General features: G+C 33.7%; 1 protein-coding gene and 1 long non-coding RNA gene across 3 annotated transcripts in view; both read left to right on the top strand.

The window, feature by feature from the left end:
- LOC133190276 (coiled-coil domain-containing protein 96-like) overlaps positions 1-23,770 on the top strand; it is a 266,577-nt gene that overhangs the window by 80,120 nt on the left and 162,687 nt on the right. The gene's annotated exons all lie outside the window — the stretch shown is intronic.
- LOC133190821 (uncharacterized) lies at positions 945-16,262 on the top strand. 2 transcript variants are annotated; one of them, XR_009721622.1, is made up of 3 exons: positions 945-1,005; positions 14,298-14,392; positions 15,496-16,262. It is a non-coding gene; the product is annotated as an uncharacterized LOC133190821 (long non-coding RNA). The 2 variants fall into 2 exon arrangements; XR_009721621.1 differs by lacking the exon at positions 945-1,005 and adding an exon at positions 4,612-4,677.

Below are 23,770 nucleotides of genomic sequence, written 5' to 3'. Positions count from 1 at the left end.
AATAAAAGTAGCTCGGTCTTAAATTATTGGTTGTGTTTTGTCAGCACACAAACCCAGACATGTAACTCAATATATATACCCATTATACCTATATTTCTAGGAAATAAATACTTGTCAAGCAATTTCCGAGAATTGGCGTCCCCTGCTTTCGGCTTTATTGGTTGACGTACAACGATCTTAAGCATACCGTAACTGTCTCGTATGTTCTGTCTTGTCTCATTATCACGCTAAAGCCCAGTGTCTTCAGGTGCAAAAGCTACAGTCATGGTTAATTTTTTTGAAAAAGTAGGGCAAACTTGTATGTAAATAAAAATCATAAGACACTCAGAAATTTTAAGGTCTTGTCTCAGATAATGCACATGACAAATATGAAAGCTCCGTCTCTTCAGGTGCAAAAGCTACAGCTAAGGTTTACAATGTTTGAAAAGTTCAAACTTCAAGGTCAAGATAAAAAAAATCATAAACATCCAGAAAGTTCTTGTCATAGGCAATGCAGATATTTAAAATGAAAGCCTTTTCGTCTCTCATTCAAAAGATATGACCAAGATAAAGTTTTTGTGACAGATACGATCCGATACTTATTAGCTGTTACTGTAACAAACTTATTAGTGTTATTTGCATGCTTATAAGACTCATAAAGTCTGACTTTTAGACCGTGCGGTCTACCACGGTATATTATTAGCTTCAACTAGCAAAGACTAACAATATGATATAAAGTATACCGCGGTCTATTATTATCTTTAAAAAGAACCTTGTAAATAGCAGCAAATCAACTCTTGAATGCCAGGGGTCATCCCTTCGAAAAAATAAAATAAAAATTATTTTATTTATCGATTTTCAAATTATTTAATTTCTTGTTATATCTAAAATGATCAATGTGAAATCGGAAAAAAAATGAAATAAAAAAAATCTCGTTACGTCACATCGCCGAGTAAAGTTCGCGGGAACATTCCACGAGATCTGACTGCCTGGAAATATCACATGTATCCCAATGATCATGATTTGGTAAGTAATTAGATCAATAGCAAAATGAAGTGCAGTCGAATGAAGATGCATACATGTGCATAAATATATATATATGTAGTAGGATATTTGTAGATGCACTTGTAAACAGTAAAGAGATCAATGATAGCATTACTCGAATTTCCTCGATCACCACATTTCGCCATTTGTGAATAACACTGAAGATGGCATCAGTGTTATGATTTAATATATGTATAAGCATAGGTTTTAATGATTTTGTCTCACTGATATGAATTTTACGATGGGTTTACAGTTTTAATCAAATTTTCAGTAAGCACCTTAAGTGAGTGAAAGGGGGGTGGGGGCATTTTTAATGAATTTACTTTATTAGTTTATACAGTGATCCATAAAGGTGACTTTTGCCTGAAAAAGTAGAGCAATCTCTTGTCTCTTCGACTTCATGTCCTTAGTATGAACTTCAGTTGAAGGAAATACTTATATGATTTGTTTCTGTGTATGTGGGTTTATTTTATACACACAAAAATCGAACACATTTAAAATAGCTGTTTTTAATAATATATATCCCTATTTGAAGCTCACTTAGTCCTGTCAAAAAATCTTACTTAATTAACATACAACCTTACAAATGTTAATGTTCCAAAATGGTGGAAAACAATTAAGGTAGCTCAAAATGAATCCAATCCTGAATCTGTTAATCAACTAATAAAAAACTTTGTGAAACAGTGATAATATTTTCATATTATATATTTTCTATTACTGTGGAGGTATACGCAACACAGCAACACAGTTTTATAAAAGCCACTCTGCTCATGATATATTATAGTATCATTATATGGCCATATCCTGGTGTTGCCTGTTATACTTAGGAATATAATCATTGAATCTACACTACCTGAGGATGATTCCATATCAGTATGACTAATTGTGGCTTTGTTGTTCTTGAGAAGATTTTTAAAGAATTTTCATATATTTTCTTATGTAAAAACTTTGATCCCCCATTGTGGCCCCTGATAATAGACCCAGTTAATTGCTTAAATATTATATTGAGAATTGCCAGCTATTGATTTTGGTTTAAACCATGTGATGAAAGAATGGGGTGTATATCTTCCGGAATTTCTGGTCAGAAAAGTAATCGGTCAATATTTCTTTTTTATGGACTTTTTAATTACCTAAATATTATTCGAATAATTCTAAATAACTATGGTATATATATTGTAAAATCCTATTTTTAGGTTACCTCAACTGAAAGCTCAAAATGAGCTTATTCTGATCACATTTTGTATGGAATCCATCTGTCTGCAGTCATCCAACCTATGTATGAAAACTTTGAACATTTTTAGCCCACCTAAGCTGAAAGCTCAAGTGAGCTTTTCTGATCACCTGTTGTCCCTCGTCCGTCTGTCTAGCAGTCTAGCTGTCCATCCATCTGTAAACTTTTCACATTTTAAACTTCTTTTCAAGAACCACTGAGCCAATTTTAACCAAAATTGGTACAGAACATCCTTGGGTGAAGGAGAGTTTAAATTGTGAAAATGAAGGGCCAACCACCTTACAAGGGGAGATAATCAAGAAAAGACAAAAATAGGGTGGGGTCATTAAAAAATCTTCTCAAGAATCACTGGGCCAGAAAAGCTGAAACTTATGTGGAAGCATCCTAGGGTAGTGTAGATTTTAAATTGTTCAAATCATGGCCCCCGGGGGTAGGGCGGTTCCACAGTAGGGAATCAAAGTTTTACATTGAAATATATAGGCAAAATCTTTGAACATCTTCTTCTCAAGAACCACTGGGCCAGTTAAGCTGAAACTTATGTCGAGACATCCTGGGGTAGTTTAGATTCTAAGTTGTTCAAATCATGGCCCCTGCCCCCAGGGGTAGGGTGGGGTCACAATAGCTAGGGTATCAAAATTTTACATTGAAATATATAGGCAAACTCTTCTTCTTCAAGAACCACTGGGTAAGGGCGAAACGATTACAGGGTTGTGGATAACCACTCGCCCACTCGCAAATGCGAGTAAAATTTGCTGTGGGCGATTAGATATTAAAAATCTGGTCGCCCACATGGTGAACAATTTTTTTCCCAGAACATAATCACATTTCAGTTTTTGTATTGTACTTTCAGTTTTTGAACAAATGCTCTACTAACCTAGATTATTTGTATTGTGTGCAAGCATATTAGTCAAACATGTACCTGATTTAGATCAAACGTGGCGATTTATCGAAGTGGTTAATTTGCAATCTTGATGATAGGAGACCAAACATTTGAGATTGTTCTTAAAGAAATATTGTAACAATCGGCTGTGAGGCACTCCATCAGGACTAGTTATTCAGAGATAGAATTTGAATTATCGTGTCAAATACACAAAGATTAGAACCAAACTGCATTACAGGTTGTATGTTATTTAATATGTTCCCCCGTTAAACAATAGATGTGTCAGTTGTAGGATTACCGGTAAACGCTACAAAATGAAATGAACATATTATTGTATCAAACTTTTTTTTTAAAAAAGGGAAAACCTGACAAAATTTCAAATACTGCCAGGGGCTGACAAATAGGTTTTTTAGGCACTTGTCCATGGGCAAGTGCATGGTCAAAATTCACTTGCCCTACCTGAATATTTGCTTGTCCCACCATGAACTATTATCATATTTTAAAATATATATCTAAAACAAAATGGAAGACAAATACTGAGTAGAAATGCAAACCCCTGTACAAAGCTTTAGATCTATGACTTACATATGGATTTTATTTTTTTTCAAGTCACTTGCTCATGGGCAAGTGGTTGATAAAATTTCACTTGCCCACCCATAAAATTCACTAGCCCTGGGCATCGGGCAATGGGATTTGTCAGCCCCTGACTGCGAACATATTGACACTAGGAATTTTAATAAAAAAATCAGTAAAAAAAATTAGTAAATTTTAATTTTAATTAACATATAATGTGGGCCCCTGGGTCAATTGTGGGCCTGTAAAATTTGAAAAGTTAGGAGCCCACATGGCCCCTAAGTTTTCAAAAGTTAACCACAACCCTGGATTACACATGTAAACGGCGACGTTTCGATTAAATGCTCTAAACGTTTACAAATTGAGTAAACGTTTACAGGAAGGTCATTATCAATGTCTATCAGAAATAAAGTTTAATACAAACAAGTTGTTTTATTTCATATTTACCTAAGAAAGCAGTCTTTTACAAACTGTTAACAATATTGTTTTCTCTTTTAATCTAACTGGAAACATGATATTAAACAAAACTATCTAAAATCCAAGAGGTCTAACATACTTATTTCCAATTTCCAAGGAGTGAATAGTGATGTATTATGATTTTAATTTATTTTTCCAAGTATATGTTCTAAAATAAATAACTTTTGCTGTTGCTTTTTATTGCTAAGAAAGTACAAATTATCATGCTTATAAGTTATAACAGTACGATGCTTTTTCTACGTCCCGTATGTAGCCAAACAAACCATTAGGCCTAAAAAAAATTATGTTTGTTTCCTGTAACATTCCCAAAAAATCAAGGGTCGGTAGGTCGGGAATTTTTTTTTTTTTTTTTGCTTATGAATAATGGGGTCAAACATCCCTGGACTGAATTATCCAGGTGTTATTTTTACAGTGGACACCCAACATGGCTGCCTAGTGGCAGAAAACACACTTCAAAAAGTTATGGGGGAATTGATTACTCTTTATATTTAAGGTAAATGTTGACTAAGTTGCATATTTTATATCTCAAATAAAAGATACAATTAATATTTTTTGAATAAAAAGAATCAGCTGATTGATCAAACCAAAGAGCAAACACAGAATTGGCAGGAAAAAAAAATCCACCCGTGGGTAAATTGAATGGGTCGGTCGGGATACAGGAAACAAACATAATTTTTTTTTAGGCCTTAAGGCAATATTGGTTGACGGTGTAGAAAGTGAATGAGTTTAATGCACTTCATGTTCTTTAGTCATAAAAACCAACAAATAAATAGCAATAACAACTCATAGTCTCATACTTACATTATAGTGAAAGAATGGTTAATTAAATTAGTGTTTCATGAGTAAGTAGCCAAAAAAATTCAACATAAAATATTCTCCCGTTTAAATGGTACTGTTTAATTTTACTGCTGTTCGTTTAAACATTTACAAAATTCAGTAAACGTTTCACCCTTACCACTGGGCCAGAAAAGCTGAAACTTATGTCGAGACATCCTGGGGTAGTGTAAATTTTAAATTGTTGAAATCATGGCCCCCAGGGGTAGGGTGGGGCCGCAATAGGGAATCAAAAGTTTTTACATTGATATATATAGGAAAAAACTTTGAAAATCTTCTTCTCAAGAACCACTGGGCCAGAAAAGCTGAAACTTATGTGGAAGCAGTGTAGATTGTTGAAATCATGGCCCCTGGGGGTGGGGTGGGGCCACAATAAGTATTACAAAGGGGGGGATCTGTTGAAGAACAAAGTAATTCAGGTGAGTGTTTTGGTCCATGGGCCTTGTTTACTTTTTAGCTCACCTAAGCTTAAAGCTCAAGTAAAATTTTCTGATCACTATTTATCCAGCATCCATCTGTCTGTCTGTCTGTCTGTTTAGCTGTTCATCGTCTGTAAACTTTTCATATTTTCGACTTCTCAAATTTATATAGGAAAAAATCTTCTGGTAGTGTTATTGGGGCCCCCTGTATTGGGTGGGGCCACAAAAGGTGATCAAAGTTTTACATAGGTCTGTAATATATATTAGGAAATATCCAGCATGGTTATGATGACTAAGAATACTTTTTCCAAAATTAGTCATTACCCTTTGATCAGGGGTTCCGGGTTTAGTACGGGGCTTTTTTCATCATATATTGAAAATGCATTAAATTCTTTGAAAGTCTTCCTCTATGGTTGTTCTTGAGTATTTAGCAGAGAAACTTAGTGCATGTTTATGATGAGAAAGTATGCTTCTTCCGAATGTTGAAATTCATTATCCCTGGGTCAGGGGTTCTGGATTTAGGGTAGTGCTATATTTTAATCATTTTAAATATTGGAATATTTACTCTGCTTTAAGAAAAATTATTCACTTATGATAATTGATCAATGTAAATATCGTAATTGATAGGTAAATTGACCATACAAAAATATTATATATTTATAATATGAAAAGAACTTTCAAAGGAACTTATTTGACAGCTGGTAGACTTATAAATAATACTGTAGATTCCTTATTTTACGCGAGTACTTATTATCGCGAAATGACCCAAGGACGTCAAATCGTGAGAAAAATAATTCGCGAATGGTTGATTTATCTAGAGATTTTACATACATTAAAGCACCATAAAAATAAAAGCGAGTAATTTTATTTCGCGAGCGGTGCTTCTCGCGTAATTACACGATAATTTATTCCTCGCGTATATTTAGGAATCTACAGTAGATGCATGAATAAAAATGAAACAAAAATACTTTCATATACATGTATTTAAAGACAAAGAGAGGCAAATATGGTGTGGGTATGGTGCTGGGTGTTACTCTGTGGATATCGTGTTTTATGCTAAAGCACTACTGTTGTGTTATGTTTGGTGATAGTAATGAAGTGTACCGGTAGATAGCACTGGTATATATAGATACAGACATGTTTCTGAATTGTTGCTGATTACCAGACTAACTATTTTGTTGAGCTCTGGTATTAGGGTGGGGCACTATTTATTTAGTGAAAATGAATCAATGATTGGAAAATCTTTTTCTCTACTCCTTGGTATTAAAGAAACAAACTAAATGCATAGTTATAATCAACAAGGGTGCTCTTCCAAAATTCTGAATTTCAGTGCCCCTTGGTAAGAGGTTTTGATGTTAGGACTGGGGTCTATTGATTATATAGTGAAAATACATTACTTCTCTGAAAATCTTCTGCTCCTTGGTATTAAGCCAATGAACTAATGCATGGGTATGATGAGCAAGGGTTCCTTTTCCAAAATATGTGAAATGTGTGGCCTCAAGGTCAGGGGTTTGGGGCTCTACTGATTATACACAATGCATTATTTATTTGATAATCCTCTGCTCTGCTCCTGGGTGTTAAGTAAACAAACTAAGTGTGTAGTTATGATGAGCAAGGGCACCTCTTTCAAAATTATGAATTTCATGGCCTCTGGTTTAAAACATGAACCTAATTCAGTTGTGGGAAAGTTGTTACATGATATTCAGGTGACCTATAAGACCTATGGGCCTTGTTTTTTACCTTTACAGAGCTCCAGATAAGGTGCGTATTTGCAGAAATATGCATTGAATTTTTCAAAATACGCATTAAAAATTAAAATAGGGTGTACAATTACACATTAGCAATCATAAATACATATTACACTACGAAAGTACTGCGTACAACGGATTGAATGATACAAGTACGATTCAACTAATTATGTGAATTAAGGTCAACTCAGTGTCTGAATTTTTATCAAAAGGTAAGCATATTCGGAATAACCTAGGCCGATTTCCAGTTCGGGAGAACGATTTGAATATTAAATACTCGTATTTTGTTTGAAAATATCACAGATTTCCACTGTTCATATAAGATCCAAATTTTCGTCCTTGACGCGCACACGTCGATACTGTCAAAATTGCGCAAAACACACATGGTGTCTAATTTATCCTTTTAAGCACTGTTTATTAAACATTTCTTATATATTTAACATTTTCTGTAGCAATAATATCATCTAAAGTCCGCCGACAACCTTTATTAATTGTATGAAAATAATTGTTTTTTGCTCTCCACATGCTCCTTTGCTATAAATAGCGCCACACGACTTTTAATGCAAACAGGCAGTAACTCTTAAACGATGCTAACAATTTATATATAGCAAAACCTAATATATATTTCATTAACCTAATTGATAAATGCAGAATCTGTCCTTTTTTATTTGCATTCCTCTGTCAAAAACAGTTATTTCGATAACAAACTAAAAATCACATTAGATGTCAAAAGAGCAATAGATTAACAAAATACTTTTTGATTACTTTGCTGAAAAGCAAAATCTGCATTGATTTGAAAATCAGGGAGTAAATACAATTTGAGGTAAAAAATTATCTGGAGCTCTGCCTTTACCTTCCCAGTGACCTTTGACTTTATTTTTTTATTGTGTATATTTATCTCAGTTATAAAAAAAACTAATGATTCAGAAGATATTTTCGTCAAAAATCATACACTTATACAAACTTTCATGTTGCATTATAAAAATACCATGGGTGGGGCATTCATGTCTTTTGAACATATTTTTCTAGTTTGAATTTAATTTTATTTATTTATTTATTTATTAGTGGTGTTCCTATCATCAATTATAATCGAAAATCAGTCGATTGCTGACATAATCCAAGGACATGATTACAAAATTTTTATTCTGATTAATCGGTTTATTTTTTTTTTTTTACAAGCGTAATAGTTTTAAAGCTAAATATTCCAGCCCTGACTTAACTGTTACTTTATTTGTGTATCGTAATGGTGCAGAATTGTATCCATACCCTGGTAACAAAGCATGTTCCTGGGTATGGACGTACTTTGGGTTCTACAAAATGAATGAAGGACCTGCTGGACCACCACAGAAAGTAGTCATCTACTCATTCTTACATTTAATCAAATAAATTAAAAGAAATTAGAAATGTCCGATTATAATTGATAATTAGTTAGTTACAGTAACCCGATCATCGATTATGAAATTCTTACCGATCCCATCAGTATTATTTATTATATTAATTATTTACCATTCCATGTATCTTTCACAGTTTCTTTTTTTAGCTCACCTGGGCCGAAGGCTCAAGTGAGCTTTTCTGATCACATTTGTCTGTTCGTCTGTCTGTCCGTCTGTCTGTCTGTAAACTTTCCACATTTTCGACTTCTTCTCCAGAACCACTGGGCCAATTTCAACCAAACTTGCCACAAAGTATCCACGGGTAAAGGGAATTCAAATTTGTTCAAATGAAGGGCCACGCCTTCTTCCAAGGGGAGATAATTATGAATTCTTGAAAAATTAATGGCATCATTAAAAAATCTTCTCAAGAACCAATGTGCTTGAAAATATGAAACTTATGTGGAAGCATCCTCAGGTAGTGTAGATTCAAGATTGTTCAAATCATGACCCCCGGGGTCGGGTGGGGCCACAATGGGTGATCAAAGTTTTATATAGGAATATATAGGAAAAATGTTTTAAAATCTTCTACTCAAGAACAGCAAAGCCATGATTGGTCATATTTACATGGAAGCATCCTCAGGTAGTGTAGATTCAAATTTGTTCAAATCATGACCCCCGGGGGTCGGTCGGGGCCACAATGGGCAATCAAAGTTTTACATAGGAATATATAGGGAAAATGTTTAAAAATCTTCTTCTCAAGAACAGCAAACCCATGATTGGTCATATTTAAATGGAAGCATCCTCAGGTAATGTAGATTCAAATTTGTTCAATTCATGCCCCCTTCCCCCCCCCCCCCCCCCAACCACTTTTATATTAAACTTTTCATCCTTTCAAGACTGAACTGATTTCTGCTTTTTTTCTAGCCATAGTGCTCAGGTGAGCAATGTGGCCCCTGGGCCTCTTGTTTTTTAAACTCAGGTGACCTTAAAGGCCCTTGAGCCTCTTGTCTTATTACAAAATGAACTGGACACAGACAATCGGAAAAATGTTAATGTTCAGCCCAGTATTGTACCAGATAGTGTAAACTTGTATGAAAGTTTTGATTCCTGACATGGTGTAGATTCAAGTTTGTCTAAATCACTGCCCTTGAGGATGGGGTGGGGGCCACAATAGAGGGTCAATTTTTTCATCAGAATATATGTAGGGAAAATGTTTTAAAATCTTTTCAAGAACAGCACAGCCATGATTATCAATATTGAGGTGCAAGTATCCTCAAGTAATGTATATATAAATTTGTGAAAAGCCTAGCCCCCAGGCGTAGGTTGGTGCCACAATTGGGTATCAAAGTCTTACATGGGAATATATATATTAGAAAAAAAAGTTTGAAAATCTTTTCTTCAAGAGCAACAGGACCATGATTTGTCATACTAATATGCAAACATCACTGCTTGCATATTGCTGATTCAAGTTTGTTAAAATCATTGCCTCCAGGAATGGATAGGGGCCATAATATGGGATAAAAGTTTTACTTTGGAGTATAAGAAGAAAAAAAATCATTTTCTCAAAAACAACAGGGTCATGATTAGTCCAATTAAGGACATTGGCAAGGTTCCTGGTTATTGTATAGAATTTTTCAAGAACTCTTGAGTAGGTTTAAATGTACTAAACAGGCTATATTCTGGACCGTTTAACCTACCAATCCAACCTTCTTTTTTTGATTTTGTCAAATCAGTGTTTTTACACTTCTCAATGCATTTCCTATGTAAAATGTTGATAAAATGGACCTACATAATTTTTCACCATAATATTTTTCCAAAACCCACTTATTTCATACAGTTTTTGTATTATATACATTATTGTATCTTCATTTCCTATGACTTCTAAAAAATTTTGGCTGAAAAATTATATATCGGAACAAGACATGGATATACCGGCACCAATCATTATTTCTGAGTTGCTTCCCTTAACAGCTAAAATTGACCAAGAGACTGGTTGATTGTTTTTATCATGTAGTTGACTGAATTGATTGAAACGCATTGTAACAAAAATATTGGCATTGTTTTATTTTCATTTTTTATTCGTAGTTACTAAGCGCAGCTTCCTTCACACGACCTAGCTAAGAACTGTTCTCAGTCGGCCTACCTTTCAGGATATGTCACATCTTTGCTCTTCCCAGCATACTGAGCATAACTAACATTAATGACGACCTGTTGGCTCTTTGTCCCTGAATACAATGTACAACAAAGCCATTACGACTTTCTTTCTTGCTGTATAGATGATTCTACCCGTTGAAGGAAGTACACGTGCTTTTGTTTACCTCTGTAACAGAATTCTACACGGGAGATCACTCTCAATCACTATTTTATAAGTGAAAAAACCCATGTATTAAACCTTCTTTTTCCGGAAAACCTTGACTTGCCAATGTCCTTAATCCAATTGATATATGCGAGTATCCTAAGGAAGTGCATCTAGATTAAAGTTTGTTCAATTCATAACCCTCATTTGTAGTCATAAGGCCACAACATCATAAGGATATTGTAACATCTGCAACCCCTTGGAGCTAGGCTAGGGCAATGATATGGATAATGAATTTTTCATGTGAATAAAGTGAGATTTTATTTAAAATCTGCTGATGAATAACAGCACTACCAAGGTGACTCAGGTGAGCATCATGGCCCATGGATCTCTTGTGTTTTCCACAAATTTAGTCATACTTACTACAGTGACAAATGTTTTCAAGAAAATACCTAACTTGATCAAATATCCAAGCTCAAGAATGTCAATTTGGCCATTGTGATGCAATTAAGGACATACGCAACGTACCTTACCTACTGATAATTTTTCAAGATATTCTTAATTTAAGATTAAAGTGCCATCAGATGTTCATAAACAAAAAAGCAGCTTGCATTACCAGGGGTTTTGAAAAGATATCAGCTGATTAAAATTCTTGTGAAATTCAAAGAAAAATATACAAAAATTACTACTACATATATTCTAATTGTTTTGTTTATCCAAATTTGTTTTAAAAGAAGTGTACAACAGCATATATAGACATTAAAATGAAGCACACAGTTCCTTTAAGTATTGGAACTCTTCAACTCCAGGGAAAAAGACAATAAAGTTCAAACTACGTTGCGTATGTCCTTAATTGGACATTTTATAACCAACACTGAGAATGCCTGAAGGAAGTTATTGAGTGGTAGATTTTTGGTCACTTGCTCAAAGGTCAGATTCAGACATTTGACAGTGTGATGCAATTTCTTGTTGTATATATAAGAGAAGCTATTTGGGCTGTGAACATCATCCTGGGTAGCTCAGTAGGGATGGGTATTACCCCAAATATGTATCACGGTCGGATTTTGTCAATGACTTGTTTATCATTATGTGTATCACTTAATTCTATCTATAAAAAACTTTTTTAAAAAATACTTTAAAATTATCACAGTGATCACAGTGACTGTAATATATTGTTAGGAATATAATTTTGTCATACATGTACTTTAAAAAAAAACATTTTGTAAAGTACTTAAATGATACGATTCTTAATTGATTATTCATAGACCACATGGCCGTGGGGGGGGGGGGGGGGAGGTGGGCAATTATTTTGCCGATATACAGATTGCTATTGAAAAAATAGATACTATATGCTTGTGCCCCCTCAATAAAAATGTCTAATTGGTAGTTAATAGTGCCCCCTCAACTGAAAATATATGCATGGCTGTGCCCCTCAAACTGAAATTGCTTCCTACGGGCCTGGACCATATAAAAAAGTAGAGTGTTTCAATATGTGACATGCTTTAGCGCATCATTTGAATAAATCTAGGAGTGGTCAGCTTTTTATGTTACTAGCATTTAAATTGGTTCATGCATTTACCTGCAAAGAAAAACATCCACAGATGGAGAGACCTTGTTAGAATGGCAATTACCATATATAAATAATAAAAATATGATTCCCCAATCCTTTATGCATAAAATAATAAGGAAACTGAGATAATTAGAAATGATTATTATCATACAATCTTCCAGATTCATCACTATCATAGAGAGAGATTTCAGATTCTCTTTACTGAAATTGTAAGCATGCATTCATCTTTATTTGAAGTGCAATATATTTTGCTATACCCATTCCGATGTATTTTGTTAGTACTTAGATTTCAGTTTATGTAATAACATACTGTATATTATACAGTTTAAAAGTACATGAGCTCATAAACAAGTGATGTATATGCTAGTTATTGAAACTCTGTATCTCAAATTTTTCGAAGTATTTTTCCAAAGGAGATCAAAGGTCAAGGGTCAAGTGGACTGTCTAGCTTTAATGTCTTATGACAATAGGTCAAAAATAAGCTTAGTTAGCAAAATATATTGACTCTATGAACGATTTTAAAAAGTAGATCAAAAGTCAAATTGAAAGGTCACTAGATGGGTAAACCCTTGTATTTTATGAAAGCCGTAGTGCCCAGGTTTATATATTCAAAAAATTAAGTCCAATCATTTTACATTTCTCATGATATATATGTAAGGTGTGACTGATGGTGAGATTAATGGATGGACAGACAGACAAACAGACCCTGGGTAAATGTGATCAATCCCCAAGTGTCACTTTGCTCTGCAGGTGACACATAAACTGTATTCTGGATTGCTCTATTGCTTTGTAACTGACTGGGGGCAAAACAATTATTCTGATATACAGTAACTGGTAACTCAGGGTTGTTCCTAACAATTGAAATAGCAGGGGGCATTAAAAAAGTAGAAGGGGGTTTGGGGTTCCTCCCCTAACAGGGGCTTGAGGGGGGATACCAGAATTACTGGGGCTTTATGTCATTATAGGCAGGGAAATTCCCCGGCCCCCGGGTCTTAGGGACAACTCTTTAACTGGTAGATAGTTACACTCCTATAGCTCAGTGGGAACTCTACTAGGATCTTGTCTGATTCTTCATTCAGCTATAACTTTTCTTCCTAAGTATTGTTATAATTTCATTTGTAACAGGAAAGGAGAAAATGTACATTCCTCCCTCCTTAAATTGTTTTCACCCTCAGAGTTGCAACCCACCCAAGTTCTTAATTGCCCCTGGCAGGAATTTTACTTGCAAGTCCAGGGGTGGTCAACAGAATCAAATCCGATACCATTACACAATTAATTAGGGTATTTATTCAGTACCAATAGACTTTTGAAGCCTTTCCAAAACTTAGACAATAAAGTGACCATGGTGCCTGCAAGATTCACTTACTCCAAGCTCCCAACCAAGATTTTACAGACACTACCGCAATTTCAAAATCATAACAGACATAAAATGTCTTGAAAACTTGAAAAAATTTATTCCAGAATATAAACATTGCCTTTTTTTCACCTAAAATTGTATCTTATATGTAGACTGTCTTGAGTTTGTCAGATTTTACTTATGATGCTTATTATAATGCTGCATTTTAGTTGAGTCATCCTTACTAAATTTGATCAATAATATTTGTTAGCTCATGCCCGGTATAGATGAAGAAAAGTTTAGAGGTTATTTATAGATTTAGGGTGCAACTTGTCCAAAGGTCAAGGTCAATGATTTTATAGGACAGAAAAAAACCCTATACTGTATTTCTATATATCTAGGCTTATGTTACAAAATAATAACGTGTTCTAAAATATCATGACCTTTGATTTTTTGTTCTCATTGGAGTACATTTTTGTGTTTTAGAAACATTGAAACATTTCTAATTTATTTATTATACTATGTTTTTCCCCCTAGAGGATAAGATGACAATTCCAATTATCCATAACTAAAGCCCCTGCATTAGAAAAAAGATCAACACTCCTTTGTGATGCTTGCAAATGCAATGTATTGTAAGTATTAAAAGTGTTTACTTCTTGAATATTGGAAAAGGTATTTTGTATAAATAGAGCATAACCTTAATATTCCAATTGGATATCCAGTTTGAAACTTTAATCACTAGTAAATGACTTTAAAGTGGATACATACAAGCATGTCATTTGAAAGTCTTGCCAAATGTTTATGATTTACATCTTGATTGCACAGTTGTATATTACTCCCAGTTCAGTAATTCAGGGTAAGATAATCAGTACTTGCTGAAAAAAAATTTTCCTGTGAAACCTAGCTGTCTGATTTGACATTCACTGCTGAACAAATTTTGTGTCAGAATAGACAGGGTGTCAGGATGTCAGATTGCACAGTGCAAAACACATAGAAAAGAGTAAAGTTCAAATTAAAATAAAGGTCTGAATTCACAGTGAAACAGACTGCACAGATTTCTGAATAGACAGTTTTTACTGTAAGTACCTATAAGTACCTGAATTGTATGCCCACTGAATTTGAATTTTTTAGGTTTACTAACTCACTCTGCCTTATGACAGCCAAGAGTAACAAAGATTATAGAGATGCGCGATTTTATTGGTGTATCAGTATATCACAATTTTTTTTTTGCATGATACGTATCGTGATACAGAGACTAAAATACTGGTATTTGGTACATAACTATAAATTCCAGAAATTATTCATTTATTTGTTCAAACTATTGAAAGACAATTACAGGAAGTGTAAAAAATGTTGAAAATAGTTAAACAAAGGCATCCAAAATGCTTTATATTAAATGAATAAAAAAGTAAAGTTAGGTTTTTATAGCATATTTTTAAGAAATATTATGAAAATTCATTTGAAATTGTAGTAAAAATTGTGTGTAAAAATATCACGATTTATCCTGATATTTTTTGGGGAAAATCGTGATATATCACGTTACAAATTTTTTGCCGATACCCATCCCTAAACAAAGAATCTATCTCCTTCACCAAACTTAGTCTTTCATTTTATAATTAGGACAAATTTAATGTGAACTGGCATGAAATTTTACCACAGTTGCCCTGATAATTTGGTTCTTTTTACATGTATTAAAATAAAAAATTTAATCATAATATTACTTGTTTCATTACAGGGTATTTACAATTCAACATGTATGCTAGCCTAAAGGAAAGTTATTGAATGACCATGATGACTAATCATCTGAAGAAAATGATTGGCATGGAAAAGACTGTGGCAACCTTTATGTTGTTCTTCTGTGTTTTCATGTTTTTGATTGCTCAATTAAGCAAACTGACTGAGATGTTTGAAAGTGAGAGCTAGTACCTACATTTAAGTGTTTAAATTACAAAGAATGTTCTCTGACAAACTGGAAAATTGATCATGGAAGTCAGCTGCAAAAAAGTCTTGAAAACCATTACAAGCATGACATTGTGCATAATTATATATTTCTGGCTTTATGAAGGACCAGAACAATGAATTGACATGGGTTTATTCTACAGTATATGGATTTTTAAATTTTATTTTTTTTTTTAGCCAGCAAACCTTTGCTTTTTTCTTAATGATAGTAAGTCTTATCAAATTTGTGAGTTTGTGTGTCAGACTTATTGGTTGGACTTTTTACTCATTATCTTTTATAAACAAGATTCTTGATAATGAAAGTGAGCACATAGATCTTCAGTTGTAAATTCATGTCACACAAATCTGTATAGAGTTCCATTTCTGGGGTAAACTTAAGTTTGTCATATGAGGAGGAACTATGATACTCAGGTGAGCATTAATGCTCACTGCCTTTTAAATCAAATGAACATTAGTTTTTATGCAATTAACCATCTGAATTATAAATTGTATGTTAGGTAATTTTGTGAAATATTTAACTGTCAAATAAAAAAGAAAAATGTATTTAATAGCATTCCATGTTTGATTTAAACCTGTATAAGAATTTTATTTACTGAAGAATCATCATTGTATATGGGGGTCAATTTTTGTGGGTAACCAGAATTTGACTTGTTTGTGGGGACTTAATTCATGGGTAAGAGCTACCCACAAAATCCACAGATTGATCCCCGATGAACAGTGATGATTCCACATGTAAAGAGAAATAAGTTGATTACAATTACGGTAAAACATGCTTATAACGAAGTGCCAGGGACTGACAATTTTGCTTCATTATCAGTGTAACTCATTATATCCATTAAGTGTTAAATATATTTTTAAGTCATGGGGAATGGAAATCACTTTGCTGTAAACGCCAATTCATTAAAAGCGTGTTCGCTATAAGTTTGCTTTACTGTACTTGATTGATACTATTCATTGAAGTTAAAGTGACATACATATATCCCAAACCTCTTTTAATATGCACTTGTGAAATGAATAATCCATGATTTGCATTTTTTAACGTCAATATATATTTCAATTATGGTTGTACTAAAGGACCTCAAAAAATGTATTATATCACTGAAATATTGTAAATGGAATGTCTGCTTGTGATTAATATTCCATTTTAATTAGATAAAAGTCTGAACTAATTTAATTCAGCGGTGCATTTTTTGAAAATTAGAATGAATAATTTTACTTTCTCAAACTTCTTTCTAAACTTAAAAATTTTAAAGTAAAAAAAAAATTTTCATTGTCTTAAAGGACAAGATTAGCTAAGACCCCTTTCTGGCCCTTGGTTTGAGATTATCTTAGAACGGTACAGTAAAGCCTTGTTACAAAACGAGTTTAGATTCTAAATGATGGGATATATAGAGGTAATAGGAAGGTCACAAAATTGATCATTTTCCGAATTTTTTCATTTTTATTCGAATTTTCATCAATTTTAAAGCACATTTTGTTTCAGAAAATGGTTGCCTATCTACGAAATTTATATATTTCATGCACCAGTTTAAGATACATCTTGTGAATGAAAATTTCAGATAGGTAAGCTTGTGCTCTATTTCAGAGGTAATAAGTATCGCAGTTTAGGGGAAATTCCATCAGAATTATAGTTGAAATTTGGTTGAATGTTCCACTTTCTCTGCCTCTTGTGGCATCCATGTACGCTTTAAAAATCAATTATACTGGTTATAAAACAAGCATCATTTAAAGTTTTTACTTGCCAACCATTAAAATTCAAACTTCTTTTTCTTTATCAAATTAGGGGCCTAATTAGGCTCTTACCATACATTGTTCTTTAGGAAAGCTATAATACATACTCATCCAATGGTTTGAGTGGGATAGTCTCTTATCAAACCTGCAACAGGAACTATTCTCCCAATAACTTACCCGAGGGGCAGGTGTGTGATTCCTATCGACGGTTTTATGAAGGGCTATTTACAACAGTAGGAGGCCGGTCCTTCGGACGAGACCGTATAAACCGAGGTCCCGTGTCGCAGTAGGTTCTGGCACGAAAAAGATCCCTCACTGCTCAATGGCCCTAAGTGCCGGGTATAGGTCAAAATTTGCAGCCCTCCACCGCGGCAAGTGGTGGCGTCTCCATATGAGTGAAAAATTCTCGAGAGGGACGTTAAACAAGAAACAAACAATCAACAGTTGGATAAGTGTTTTATACAGGTGCGTGTATTTTTACTTAAGGTATACAATCTGATACTGATGAATACTGTTATACAATATAGCAGCATTCAGGATTGTTCAAATCAGAGCCCTTTGGGTAGAGTTAGACCAGAGTTTTACAAGGGAGTTAGGGACTGTAAGAACTAACATTTTCATGAGTATCGGGGCCAGATTAAATCTTTCTAAGTTGCGTGGATTCAGTTTTCCTTTCCATATTATGATTTTCATGCAGAGGAGGGAGGGTGTGTTTGGAACACCCCCGGGATTTTCAGAGTAATTAAATTCCTATGTAAAGTAAAAAAATTATTACCTTGGACCCCCCTCCCCCTTATGGAACAGAGCCCTCGAAAAATGATAAGAAGACCCATATATCAAAAGAAAAATGAATTCAGAAAATGACTTGCCATTGACTTACCCGACAATTCTTTGAGTTAATGTGGACTACCTGCCCCTCCCCCTTTTCAAAAGAATCCCTGGATCTGCGCATGGTTTATGTGATTATCAGAGATTAATACATGCGTACAAGGGAAAAGCAAAGTTTTCAAAAATTTAGCCATAATAAAATATTAGTCATATTGAAGCATCCCATGTTGTGTTGATTCAAGTTTAGTTAAATCATTACATCTTGAAGGGTCACAGTATCTGTAAAAAATGTTGATGGTCTTAAAGTCGGGGAGGGGGGGGGGGCTTTTAAAAATCTCATGAAGAATAAGAGCAGGGTCTCTTAAACTGTTTAAATATGAAATGCTTCTGAATTTAGATAAAATGAACGTGTCAAATGAAAAGTTAACCATTTTTAAGGTAGTCCAATCCTCAGGTTCTGAAAATCAGCTTTTAAGTAATTGAAAATGCTCACAAAAATGTCTCTGATTTCACATAATAACGTGAATTTACCCATGGAATTTCTTCAAAGTTCGTCATTATAGTTAATCATATTATATAGGGAAAATTATCAAATCTCAAATATATTTTCAGGAAATGTGAATAAAAACACCAGCTATGCATTTTCTAATTGAAAATTGATCAACAAATATAATTTAGGATAGAAAAATATAGGTATCCAGGCATTTGGAGAAAATTTTATCTTTTTTATGCTTATACAGTATTTTAGTTCCTCTTTTTACTTCAATTGTGGTATAACACATAGTGTAAAAAGTTTGTGCTATCATTGCTAGACATCACATATCACGTCTAATTTCATACCATGCTAAAAAGCAGTCGTAACTAATGCTAGACTAAAGGAAATTCAGTTTCTCTAAAAATGAATTCATTTTTTTTTCTTTTGTGGGATACAAATTTCAACTTTTTACAAGACCGTTTCTAAGACTTCAAAGAACCTTAAATCATATTAAGATGCATAAAATGAAAATTGTTGCACGAAAAGATCTCAATTTCAAGCTTCATTTTGAAACTTTTTAAATAAAATAATAAATTTAAGAGTTATCCTTCCTGCCTGAGGATCGGATATCCTTAAACATTTTGGTCAAGTGAGTTGTAAATTGTATAACATGTGAGAGTTGTTGTAAATTGTATAACATGTGGGAACGGAGAAAGGACTGAAGTAGGAATCATCCAAATATCTTTTCATGCATTGCATCCTATTAGATAAAACCTTATAATTGATGCAAGTGATTTCCAAAATTTGAAATTCTGATTTTCAAACCTTGTCGATTGCAGACCTTATCTCCATCATGCAAAAATATTGAAATTCAAACATCGTGTCCCTTTCTGGGGATAAAAATTTGAATAGATTGGAATCTTTCTACGAGAATGAGAATGCATGTTTAATTGATTTTAGCTTTTCACGGATGTGATACAAATGCATGCTCTGACACACTGTAGACCTTGATAATTATAAATACATGTATATAGACAAATAAAATACATTTAATGAATTTCATTATGGTTTTATCAACTTTGAAACAAAAGTTTTAGTCTTAAGAAATGTGGAGATTAAATGATCAAATAAATTATACAATACAACATGTTGATGAATTCAATCCATTAGTTTTAATTATAGCACCAATGAAGATTAAAATTTTAAGCGAGGAAGAATTCCCAAGTCATCTTGATGGGTTGACCGATATCTACTTCCTGATAACTATTTGTCTTGTAAAACAATAAAAACCTACATGTACTTTACGTCACTTTTCATTTATGCCGTATTGAAAGTTCATGTTGTTAGATTGCATGTAAATTTCCCCCATGATTGACGACACCTACACCTAAACTATCATTTTGATTTGACTGAAACATTTTTTTCTCGCATGATACAGGTGTATGGCAAGGGCGTTCATTAAGTCCTTGGTTTTTCTCTATGTTTATCATTGAACTCAAAACTGTCTACAGTGATACGAAAGTGTGCAATATGTATGTATCTCTTGAAAGCAAAATTATATCCTTATTGTGCTCCGATGATTTTGCTTTAAACAGTTTAAGATCGTGGCTTGCATTAAAAACTGTATGCATTCCAGGAGCACTAAATAAGACCTACCAGGTATAGTTGTTAATGTGGAGAAATCTACAGTTTTTTTTTTTCAGAAAAGATATAATTGGCTTCAATCGAGAGACGGATGCTATGCAGAAAAAAGTCTTCCTATTCATATGTTGCAATCCAATGCCTTCCTAGATGGTTCAAGTTCTGCTTATGCGAGTTAAGATTTTTTTCTGAAATAGCTAAAAAATTAATTTCTGCATTGACAAACAAAGGAACATTTTACCCTGCCCCTTTTCAGTATTTATATTAAATATTTGAATGACTTAAAATTGACTTGTTTTCGCTTAAATTGAAATGAGTCTTTTCTGAGGGTCCAAAAGACGCAAGACAAGTCTAATATTTAAACCTGGTTTAGAAGGAGTTGCGTTAACTGTTCTACAGCCACGGCTAAATGTGAGGTATTTTAATGAAAAAATAACGCGAGTGAATTAGATTAGGAAATGTCTATTATCTCAAGTGTTTGTTTGTGAACTTAGTATTTAGAGCAAAGTTCTTATTGTTGAAAGGTATGAAATTTTGGCAAGCAAAATTTTTGTGCGAAAAATTCTCTTTGCAAAAATATTGAAAAAATTGCAATTTTCTTGAGGTTTGAACCCAAACAATAAAAAATTCCGAATAACAGCTTCTTCTCAGCGACTGGACACGTTAGCCACTAGACCATACAACTCGACCATAACATGAAGAGGCTTTTAAGGTCTGGCGACAAGTTCCTTGAATATCTGTTTTTGTATCTCTTCATAATATATCAAAAATATTTAAAATTATTATGATTTTCTGTGTTCCTACACCTGGCTTTGTTTTAATGTCCATTATGTAATCGTATATTAAGCAAAACTTATGAAAGCACCAATTCAAGAGACAGATGGACGGACGGACAGGGCAAAAACTATATGTCTCGTATCTTCAAATACAAGGACATAAAAAATATTTTTCTCTCTTCTAGCTTGTGCATGCTATTTCATAGACGACTTATTTCAATATTTGTGATGATTGTTGCAAATTTAGTAGAAATTAATGTAAATATCAAAAGAGGATTATGATATAAATACATTTATTATTGATTGAATAATTCCTTTCTCTCTGATTGGCTGAGATCCAACAATGTAGAAAAAGTACTACGTTATATTCACCTGCACGTGACCTTCCAGGTGAATATTACATAAATACTGCAAATGTTCAATGTTACCCTTATCTACATGCAGTATTTATCATATTTTACTGAATGTTTTATATAAATACAAAGAAAGGTAGAGCTAGCGCTCACAGATTCCGCGCAGTTAATTTGGGGAGGGGGGATAAGACCCGTTGTCAAGCAATGTTGACTGGTGCTAAGTTCTATCGCGCTGAAGGGCGTGGTATCATCATTCAGATGGTAACAGTTTTTTGGATAAATGTTTCTCCACAAATCAAATTTAAGTAACTTACATGAAAGAATAATATCATACATTTATTGACTGGGTTCGAGGGCAACATGCGTTTTGTCGGACCCAAGAACCAAACTGTTTGCCTGAGGCCGTTAGGCCGAAGGCAAACAGTTTGGTTCGAGGGGTCGACAAAACGCATTTGCCCGAGAACGCAGTCAATAAATATTTTGTTATACCTTTTATTTATTTTTGTAATTATACATTTTCTTTTGCCGCTAACGTCCATACTAACGAATGCAAATAAGATTTAGATAATCCCGCCCACAGTGTGACGTAAGCGGTCAAATATCTCGTCCACAGGTCCAATATCTCACTCTGCGGTCAAACATCGATTTTTTTATGACCGCTCAGTAAAACATTAGGAATGTTAGACTTTTTTTAGTGTATATTTATATAGGAACTAATTTTTAAAGGTATAACAAAAAGAATTATTTTCTCTACATTGGTCTAAAAAATAGATCGGGAAATTCCAAACTGATACAAATAGTTTTGGAAAGCTATTTCACTTGCTACCGACTTCCACGCAGGTGAACATAACATTTAAGAATATATAATTTGGCGTGGGGGTGGTTGTGGGGATGGGATTTGGGTGCAGCTCCCCCTCCCCCAAACATTTTTTTTCTTTTAATTTAGACTGAAAATATTCATTGAAAGAGTGGCCCCACTAATGGACCTTAATCCCTAACCCTTTACCCCGCCCCTCCTAAAACAAAATTTGAAGTTAAAAGAATTCTCTTTTCGTGGGGCTAATTAAAGATTTTTTTCAGCTGTCATTTTCCCTGTTTATGCCCCCCCCCCTTTCAAAATTTATTCTATAAAAGAGCCTGACATTATATTTTTTTTCATAGCAACTAAAGAAGATTTTCTAAAAAAAATTCCAAATTAATACGATTGGTAATGTTTATTTAACACCGCTTCTCTCATTCCATTTAGCTAGGACTTCAGCAAGTAAACAAGATGGCATTAACTGCTTAATGAGTTCGTATCATTTAATTATTGAATCTTATAATAAAACAACTTTTGAACAGTTGGCGCTAAGGCTTTCATATTTCATATGTGTATTTCTTGTGGCAAGCTCTTCCCTATGGCACAATTAATGTTGACATTTGACCTTGACATTATTTTGACTTTTCAAAAACTTTAACCTTCGCAATAACTTTTCAACGGATGGTGCTATGGGCTTTCATATTGCACATGTGCATTCTTTGTGACAAGTTCTTCCCTAGGGCACTATTACATGTAATATTGACCATGTGTTTAGCAAACACATATTGTTTTTTCTTCAATCTTCCTAACCAAGACGATTTTCTAGCATTAAAATTCTCAGACAGGTAGCAGAAACCAATCATACATGTATTTTTCATATGAAAATTTTTAATATAATCTCGAATGAATATGACTGTTACAATTATTATATATTTGATCTGTACACACAGACCTCTTATGATACTAGTATGATTATGATATGGATGTCTTCAACCAGTCACACTGAACAGTTGTTTGAGTAAAATTTAGGTTAAGGCACGATGGCTGTGCCAGAAAAGCTTGGTTTGGATACTATACATTAGAGTATACTAGATCTGTGTGATAAATCAAATAAGATTGACTTCAACAATAAAATGCTTTCTTTGGTTGTTAGTTTGGGAATTAATGTTGCAGCTGTTGCAGAAAAAATGCATAACCCGCGCATAACTCGGTAAGCGGGTTATGTAATTATTATTTTTCTGCAATAGCTGCAACGTTAATTCCTGTACTAACAAAGAAAGATATTTTATTGTTTAAAGTTATATCTGTAAAAATAATCAATTAAAAAAGGATTTAGTAGATGAAATAGTGCATTATTGATGTGTACGTCATTGTACGTTTCATTGATGGAACAGCCACTGCCTAAGAAATCTGTATAGACGTGGTACATGTATGCTTAGCGGTGTTTA

This window comes from Saccostrea echinata, unplaced genomic scaffold (genome assembly GCF_033153115.1).
Source record: "Saccostrea echinata isolate AGI-Se365-2 ecotype Australia unplaced genomic scaffold, CSIRO_AGI_Sech_v1 ptg000022l, whole genome shotgun sequence".
Taxonomy (NCBI): Eukaryota; Metazoa; Mollusca; class Bivalvia; order Ostreida; family Ostreidae; genus Saccostrea; species Saccostrea echinata.
The sequence above is the reverse complement of the archived record's forward strand: the minus strand, read 5'-3'. Positions and strand labels throughout refer to the sequence as shown.